This window comes from Orycteropus afer, unplaced genomic scaffold, assembly GCF_000298275.1.
Source record: "Orycteropus afer afer isolate SDZICR_OR568_19922 unplaced genomic scaffold, OryAfe1.0 scaffold00665, whole genome shotgun sequence".
Classification (NCBI taxonomy): Eukaryota; Metazoa; Chordata; class Mammalia; order Tubulidentata; family Orycteropodidae; genus Orycteropus; species Orycteropus afer.
The window spans coordinates 267,374-276,954 of record NW_006922252.1 but is presented as its reverse complement, the minus strand read 5'-3'; the positions used below and the strand labels follow the sequence as shown (position 1 = coordinate 276,954).

At 38.9% G+C, this 9,581-nt stretch overlaps 1 pseudogene; it reads right to left on the bottom strand.

The window, feature by feature from the left end:
- Nucleotides 1-1,623: 1,623 nt before the first annotated feature.
- LOC103210857 lies at nt 1,624-7,229 on the bottom strand (annotated as a pseudogene).
- Nucleotides 7,230-9,581: the final 2,352 nt, after the last annotated feature.

Below are 9,581 nucleotides of genomic sequence, written 5' to 3'. Positions count from 1 at the left end.
TTATTTTTTATGTAAAAAAAAATTAAATAAAATTATTTTTAAAATCACTTAAATATATCTGTATGTATGCAGTGACATTCAATTTTACTTAAACAATTAACATAACAAAAGCAGAACACAAGATAAAAAACTTAAACTTTACAGTGACCCACTCTTAGGGTTTCCAAGTCTGTAAATCCTTATGGGAGTAAGCAGCCTCACCTTTCTCCTGCAAAGTAGCTGGTGGGTTCAAACCACCAACTTTTTTGTTAGCAGCCAAATGTCTTAACCACTACATGACCAGACCTCCTTTTTCATAAGCAAGAGATTGGTGCAAATTTTTTTTTTCTTAAATTAGTGTACCAATATATTTCTTTATTTCTACTAGCCAAGTAGAAACTTATACAGAGAACATAGCTGTTATGTATTTAGGAGAACATATTTTGACTTGATTTGGAATGTTTTTCTAGGTTAAACTTAGAGTTAAACAAACTAAATGTCTTCTTTTTTTTTGTCCAAGTTAACTTATATTTTATTTCCAAAAATGTATATACAGTTAAGTACAACTTTGTGCAAGTCAATGACCATAGATAGCTCGTCATTTCTTTTTATATAGAAAATGCATTATCAATACTGCACTATTCAAAAATCAGCTTTTTTTTTTTCTTAAATTACTGTACAAATATATTCCTTTATTAGAATGCTTATAGAATGAATGAAAAATTAGCACTGTCTCTCAGATATGAGAGGGGACATCTGACCCACATTGTGGCAGGAGGCAGGTGTGAAGCCTCTCAGAGCTAGCAGGAAGTGTACACTGCTTAATTCACCCATGAGAATATGCATCCTTGTCTTTGATTATCTCTACTGCAGACTCTAGCCAGTCTCCATCCTTTTCTGGAATCCATTCCAGCACTAGCTGACTTTCTTGTCCCTTCAGACTCCTTCAAGACCTGGGTCAGCTGGCCCAGGTCTCTTTGTTCAGGCTGCCTCTGAGCCCTGCCGCACCTCATTGGTATGCTGCTGCCCTGTCACCGTAGGGAGCAGGGCTGGGGGCTGGGAGGAAAACATAACATCCATCACCCAAACAAATATCACAATACACTAGGAACTAGAATAAGCCAACAACCCCACCAAACACAAACTTTCTCCCCAGCTGACTCATACTCTTCTAGGGAACAAAGGAAAACTCTTGGTCACTTCACATTTATGGAAATGTCCGTGTGCCAGGCACCAGGGAAGCAAAGTGGATGGTGTTTACTTTGCTCATGCCTAAACACGCCTGTTGTATGCCTGCTACAGTAGGTAGCAAGAAGTTAGCAGATGGGAGCTGAGAGCAGGTCTCACCTTCGCTCCATCAGTCTCCTCCTGGCTCTTCTATGCTTCTGAACATGGTCACCACATTGCCTTTTCCTCCACTGGGAACTAGCTCATTGTCAGGAGGAAGTATAAGAAAATGGCAGAAAAGGAAAGAGAAGAGGGGATGGGTAAGAGGCCAGTTAAAACAAAAAACAAAAACAATCCAAAAATACGAAAATCATCCAGCACTACAATATCTTATTAACAACTCCGAAGCAGCTAACATAGAAATTCAAATACACAACCCTGAGAGCAGTCAGTGGGCAGAGCAGGCCAGAACACCACTTAGAGTAGCACTCTCTCGATGGACTGCTGGATGGACTGGATCTGCGGCTTCAGCTGCGACTCTTTCTTGATGGTGACCAAGCAGGCAATGACCGGCCTGGACATACCATAGGCCTGCAGCTGGCCTGTTTGGAGCATCCAGACACATAGGACACATTCTTGTCTTCCCATGAAAGTAGAAGGTACAGGATGATCTGCACCAGGCCTCAGTGTCTGCGGCCATGACGATGAACTTGGAGATGCCTCTACTGAGGGTTTTGGTGGTCTCATTGACTTCTTTACTAAGGTGCTTGATGCTGAACAAGATCCAATAGCTTCTTGGTGAGGTGGGCATCTTCTTGGTGAGGTGGACAGGCTTTTGGATTTACATCTGCCTCAATCAAGGTTGTGGCTCTGTGGTTACACCACTTCTTTCTTAGTCCAAGTAAGAACTGCCCACTTATGTGTCTTTTTGATAAAGTTTTTTCATCATACCATGAAAATATTCAAACAATAATAGTTTAGCAAACACCTTTATCTCTATCCTCACATTATGAAACATCTTCATTTGGCTCTTTCTCCTGTTCTCTTTCATCTAACTGAATATTCCTTTTAAGTCTCCTTTCTGGATCCTCCTCACCTTTCTAACCTCTAACTGTTGGATTAACTCTAAATGTTGGCTCCGTCCTTGGCCTTTTTATCTTATCTTAACTCTCACTCCTGTTCAATCCAATGGCTTTAAGATACCATCTATAAAGATGTCTAAACTTAAATTCCCAGTCCCTCTCTACCCACTACCCTTGTATATCAAACTCTATACTTGCCATTTTATGGAATAGTTACTGTATAGTGAAAACTTAATATGGCCCAAAAAAACTTTTCATTTCAGCACCCTCCAAAATTCACCCTTCTCTTACTTCAGAAAAGATTCACCATTCTTGCATTTATTCTAGTTAAAAAAGGAAAAAAAAAAAAGAAGTCCAGGGATCTTCCTGACACCTTTATTTTTCTCCCTTTACAAATCTGATCCATCACAAGTTTTACCTTCAGTATATATCCAGAATTTATCCATTTCTGTAGGAATGATTCCTGGTAGTGCAGTGGATTAAGCCCTTGACTACTAACTGAAAGCTCTGTGGTTCAAACACACTAGGCACTCTGGAGGAGAAAGACAAGGCAATCTGCTTCCATAATGATTCATAGTCATGGGAACTCTTTCAGGCAATTCTACTCTGTCCTAGAAGGTCACTAAGAGTTGGAATCAACTGAATGCCTTTTTTTTTTTTAATCTTTTCAGTTTCACCATTTATACACTATGCTTGCAACATGCTCTCCTGTATCAAGTTGTAGATCCATTGCCCAGATTCCAATTCAAGGAAAGACTTCTGGACCAACTACAAGGAGGACATTCAGGTAACAGACTATCTGACAGTAACTTCTGGATCTTCTCCTTGATTAGCTACCACTCTTGAGTAAATTCACTTCTTTGGGTAGCTTGCATACTGATCAGATAACTGAGAAAATTGGGGAAAATAAGACATAAAATCAGAACCAGTTCCAGTTGGGTTGATTTGAAACATGGGAATTCCATATGTGCTAAAGTATAAATATGCTTCATAGGATTTTTAATGACTGATTTTTCATAAGTAGTTCTTGAGACTTTTCTTCCAAGGTGCTTCTGGATGGATTGATAATGCCCTGCTTTTGTTAGCATGATAGCACTTTAAACATTTGCATCACCCAGGGTGCTAAATGACCACTCATCTGTCAATTTGTCATATCCTGGTGGCTCGCATGTTGCTGTGAGGCTGGAGCCTTTGCCACCAGTATTTCAAATACCAGCAGGGTTACCCATGGTGGACAGGTTTCAGCAGAGCTTCCAGACTAAGACAGATTTGGAAGAAGGAAGGGGCCATCCACTTCTCAAAGAATTGACCAGTGAAAACCTTATGGATAGCAGTGAAACACTATCTGATATTTTACTGGAAAACATTATGAATAGCCCAGAAACATTATCTTATATAGTGCCAGAAGATGAGCCCCAAAGGTCAGAAGGCACTCAAAATACAACTGGGAAAGACCTGCCTCTTCAGAGTAAAGCCGACCTTAATGATGTGAATGGAGTAAAGCTTTTGGAACCTCCATTTGCTGACATGGCAGGACTCAAAATGAGAAGAAACAACTGCAAATATCTATTAAAATCAGAACATGGAATGTACAAAGTATGAATCTAAGAAATTTAGAAATTGTCAGAAATGAAATGGAACACATAAAGATTGATATCTTAGGCATTACTGAGCTGAAATGGACTGGGTTTTGGCCATTTTGAACCAGACAATCATGTGATCTACTATGCTAGGAACGAGAAATTGAAGAAGAATGGTGTGACATTCATCATCACAAAGAATGTTTCAAGGTCAATCCTGAAGTACAATGCTGTCAGTGATAGGATAATATCCATGCACCTATAAGGAAAACAAATTAAAACTACTATTATTGAAATTTATGCACCAACCACCAAAGCCAAAAATAAGGAAATTGAAGATTTTTACCAATTTCTGCAGTCTGAAATTGACTGAACATTCTATCAAGATTTCTTGATTATCACTGGTGGCAGGAATGCAAAAGTTGGAAACAAAGAAGAATTACAGATAATTGGAAAATATGGCCTTGGTGATAGAACTAAAGCTGGAGATTGCATGATAAGACTTTTCAAGACCAATGACTTATTTATTGCAAATACTTCTTTTTCAACAACATGAACAGTGGCTATACACATGGACTTCACCAGATAGAGTACACAGGAATCAGACTCACTAAATCTGTGACAAGATCCAGCAGCTGATTGTGGAACAGACCATCAACTGCTCAGATATATGTTCAAGTTGAAGCTGAAGACAATTAAAACAAGTCCACCAGAGCCAAAATATGACCTTGATTATATCCCTCCTGAATTTAGATCATCTAAAGAATAGATTTGATGCATTGAATACCAATGACCGAAAACCAGAGGAATTGTGGGATGACATCAAGAACATCATCCATGAAGAAAGCAAAAGGTGATTAAAAAGATGAGAAAGGAAGAAAAGACCAAAATGGATGTCAGTAGAGACTCTGAAACTTGCCTTTGAATGGAGCGTACCTAAAGCAAATGGAAGAAATGACAAGGTGGAACAGTTGAACAGAATATTTCAGAGAGCAGCTCAAGAAGACAAAGTCAATTATTATAATGAAATATGCAAAGACTTGGAGTTAGAAAACCAAAACGGAAGAACATGATGGGCATTTCTCAAGCTGAAAGAACTGAGGAAAAAATATAAGCCTCAAGTTGCAATATTGAAAGATTCTATGGGCAAAATATTGAATGATGCAGGAAATATCAATAGAAGATGGAAGAATCACAGAGTCACTGTACCAAGAAGAATTGTTGATGTTCAACCATTTCAGGAGGTGACATATGATAAAGAAACAATGGTATTCTTCCAAAGGGAAGACGTCAAAATGTCATTGAAGGAATTGGTGAAGAATAAGGACCCAAGAATTGACAGAAGACTTCTTTGAGATGTTTGAACAAACAGATGCCATCCTGAAGCTAATCATTGTCAAGAAATTTGGAAGACAGCAACTTGGCCAACTGACTGGAAGAGATCCATATTTGTACCCATCTCAAAGAAAGGTGATCCAAAGAATGTGGAACTTATTAAACAATGTCATTAATGTCACTCACAATGAAATCTTGCTGAAGATAATTTAAAAATGGTTATAAAAGCATATTGACAGAGAACTTCCAGAAAGGCAAGCTGGATTCAGAAAAGGATGTAGAATGAGAGCTATCATTGCTGATGTCATATGGATCTCAATTGGAAGCAAAGCATACCAGAAAGATGTTTATTGTTGTGTTTTATTGACTATGCAAAAGCATTCAATTATATGGATCATAACAAATTATGGATAACATTGTGAAGAATGAATTACAGAACACTTAATTATGGTCATGAAGAACCTGAACATAAACCAGGAGGCTGTCATTGGAACAGAGCAAGGAGATATTGCATGGTTCAAAATCAGGAAGGGAGTGTCAGTGTTGTATCCTTTTACCATACATATTCAACTTGTATGCTGAGAAAATAATCCAAGAAGCTGGACTACATGAAGAAGAAAATGGCATCAAGATTGGAGGAAGGTTCATTAACAACCTGTGATATGCAGATAAGACAACATTGCTTACTGAAAGTGAGGATTACTTGAAGCACTTACTGATGAAGGTTAGAGACTACAGTCAACAGTATGGATTTCATCTCAACATGAAAAAATGAAAATCCTGACAACTGGGCCAATAAGCATCATCGTGATAAATGGAGAAAAGTTTGAAGTTGTAAAAATATTCACATTACTTGATTCCAGTATCAACACCAATGGAAGCAGCAGTCAAGACATAAGATGACATATTCCACTGGGCAAATCTGCTGCAAAAATATCTCTTTAAAGTTCTGAAATGCAAAGATGTCTTTTGGAAGATGAGGGTATGCCTATCCCAAACCATGGCATTTTCAATTGCCTCTTATGCATGTGAGAGCTGGACAATGAATATGAAAGACTTAAGAAGAGCTGATGCTTTTGAGTTGTGGTGTAGGTGAAGGATACTGATAGTACCATGGACTGCCAGAAGAACTAACAGATCTATCTTGGAAAAAGTGCAGGTGGATACTCCTTGGAAGCAAGAATGGCTAGACTTTATTTGACCTACTTTGGTCATGTTGTTAGAAAAGACCATTTCCTGGAGATGGATATCATGCTTGGTAAAGTGGAGGGTCAACAAAAAAGGGGGTGGCACTCAATGATATGGAATGACACATGGGCTGCAATGACGGGCTTAGGTATAACAAGTATTGTGAGGCTGTCTCAGGGTCAGGCAGTGTTTTTTTCTGTTGTACACTGGGTTGTTATGAGTCGGAGCCTACTCAACGGCACCTAACAACAACAGGGTGCTAAATGCACATTGATGTGGCATCTCATGACCTTCTTTAACTTCAAGAAGGAGAAACAGAATCACCATCAGCAGCTCAAGGCTGATTCCTATGAAGCCAGATATGCTCCCATCCTCCAACAATTTTGCCAATTCTGACACCAGTCATCCTTCCCACAGCACTCACTATTTTTCTGCGAAGTTCAATAATTCATTTCAGTTACCACACAGAACTCACTGACAGAACTCACCATTATGGGATTATTAGGGAAGTAACAGGTTACAATTCAGGTTCAGGAATGTGCTCAGGAAATAATTCTTCAATGAGGACAGTATCCCCTCTGCTATACCCTCAGGGTGACTCTCTGGACTCTGGACTCTTGGCCTGGCCTCTGGCTTGCTTGGGCAAGTATTAGCTCTGCCAATAGGTACACCTACATGCACTCCACTCCACCAACAAGCCTCCTGTCCAAAGGCATTCAGCTTTCTTGCTCCATGGGCCAGCAAACCTGCTGTTCTGTCTTGTGCCGGTCTCTCCTCCAACTCTTTGCTGAATTTCTGCTGGTTTCTCTGCCAAAGGGGTCCAGTGCAGGGATCTTGGGTCCAAGGACACATTCCACTCGACCTCCAGCTTTTCCTTCTTGTTAGCAGTGACATCCATCCCCCACAGTTCTGCTTCTAGGAGAGCTCATTTTAATCTTAGAAGAATGACAAAACTGACCAATCCCCACATTAGCATTCCAGACATCTTAGTTCCATGGTCCTACCCCAACAAGAGTGCCATGTGCTTTATTTATATTATTCACAACCTATCCAATCCCCTTCATGGGCCATAATCACTTACATTTTTATAGTTCCACCTAGTAATATGGTGTGAGTCATAAAGACCATGACTAGAAAAGCAGTATCAAGTAATTCACTGAACCTCACAGGGATTCCATAAAGCACAAATACTAAACTCTTCATCTAAGTCCAGTATACTATTATGTTTAACACATGCTGCAGAGCTCCCTCACAGGTTTGCTGTGTATTTTCTGGTTTTGCATCAGAGTTAAAATACTTTTAAATTATTTGTGTTATTTCTTGAAATTTGTATTGGTGATTATAACACTGCTGTAGATTGCTGTCTTATACCCAAACTCCATCTCCATGTCTGCATCTGGATATCCAATCAGCAACAATACTGATCCATAACATTTTGATCTATTGCCTGGATTATTGAACAGACTTCTCCCCAACTTGGTCCCTGCAATCCGTTCTCTTCACCAGCAATAAAGTACTCATTTTAAACATTTAAAAAATGTAATAACAACAGCACACACTTATATTGCACTTAAACACTGACAGGCCTTATCTAGTATTTCATGTGTGTTAACATATACCATCCAAACAACAACCTTATGAACTCAATGTTAATATAATGGCAACTTTAAACAGAAGAAAATTGAAACAGAAAGTTACTTGCTCAAGATAGTAAGTGGAAGAGACAAATTTGAAAGCAAATTGTCAGTCTTCAGAGTATTCAGATTTCTCCCTTACTTAATGTAAAAACAGCATCATAAAATGTCGTATGAAGTCTTACATGATAAGATCCCACCCTCCAACCAGTGTGTATCAGTGTAATTAAAGTTAAGGATTTGGGTCTCTTGTATCTGGTATCATGTATTTCTCATACATCTGGTTTTTGACTTCTGAAATAGCGTTGATTTCCCTTCCCTCTCTGCCACCCTATTTTTTTTATCTCTATAGATTTATAACTTTTAAAAATATATATATTTTTATTTTATTAGGGTACCAGAAAGAAGTACAAAGAAAGATATGTGCTCAATCATACAGCTCTGACCAAAGTTTGTCAGCATTATTACTTAGATGCTCTACAATCTCCTTAATGTAAAGTGCCCCACTGATACATTCCCTAAATTATCCAAATTTTAATGAAAATGCATTAGCTTTCTAGTGCTACTATAACATAGTGTGATAGTTGGAGCTGTGTGTCAACTTGGCTGGAACACAATTCTGTGTGGTTTAAGCAATTTTGGTGTGGGTTGGTCCCATGATGGGATCGGATGTATATGTTTTGAACACCTAATCTATTGAACTATGAGTTGGAAACGACTCGACGGCACTTAATCTATTGAAAGAGAGTTTCCCTAGGGCTGTGGCCTGCTTCCAGTATATTTATGAATATCCTAGGAAAAGAGACACTCTTCTGTGGACTAGGATTCTGTCGTGCTACCTACAACTGTCCATGAGTGAACAATCCACCATTTGGTCTGGAGATCTTGGCTTCATCATTCATTGGAGTCAACAGCCAATATACTGCCGACATTGAGCTTCTCAGCCCCTGGAGCTGCATGAGTCAGGAAAAGCATACAGCTGTATGTTTGATCCAAGAAGTTGAGACTTTTCAGCTTGTATAACTTTGTGAGCCATTTTCCTAAGATAAATTACTCTTTCTAACTCTCTATATATGAACTTTACTGCTTTTGCTTCTCTAGAGAACTCAGTCTAACACATTTGGTACTGGGAGTGGTTCTAGAGAGACAAAATCATAAGGATGGGCTTCCTAAATTGGTTCTTCAATTTGATTAATCGTAAACACACTGGTGACCCTGCCTCTGTTAGTAAAGAGGGCCCTGCTAATCTGTGGCATGAGGTGGCAACATTAATATGCAAAATAATACCACCCAGAGATCAAGTATTTTTGAGAAGTGAGGCTCTGGGTGATCGTATATTTGATACTTTTCTGCAATTTTGTCAGCATGAAAAGTATAAGGAATCTGGTTGGTTGGTCCTACTTACACTAGACAAAGTGGTGAAAGAGCAAGATGAGATCAGGGCTGCTGAGTCACAGCTTAAGTCCCACATCAAAGACTTCAATGTTCCCAGTTGTGCTCTGAAAGAAAGCCTTATTTCTTCTAGTAACAGAACTGATATTGCCAAAAACAAAATAGAGAATCTTATTGTAAGGGTGGTTGAATTACAACACCAATTAAATTGTCATCCCAGAATG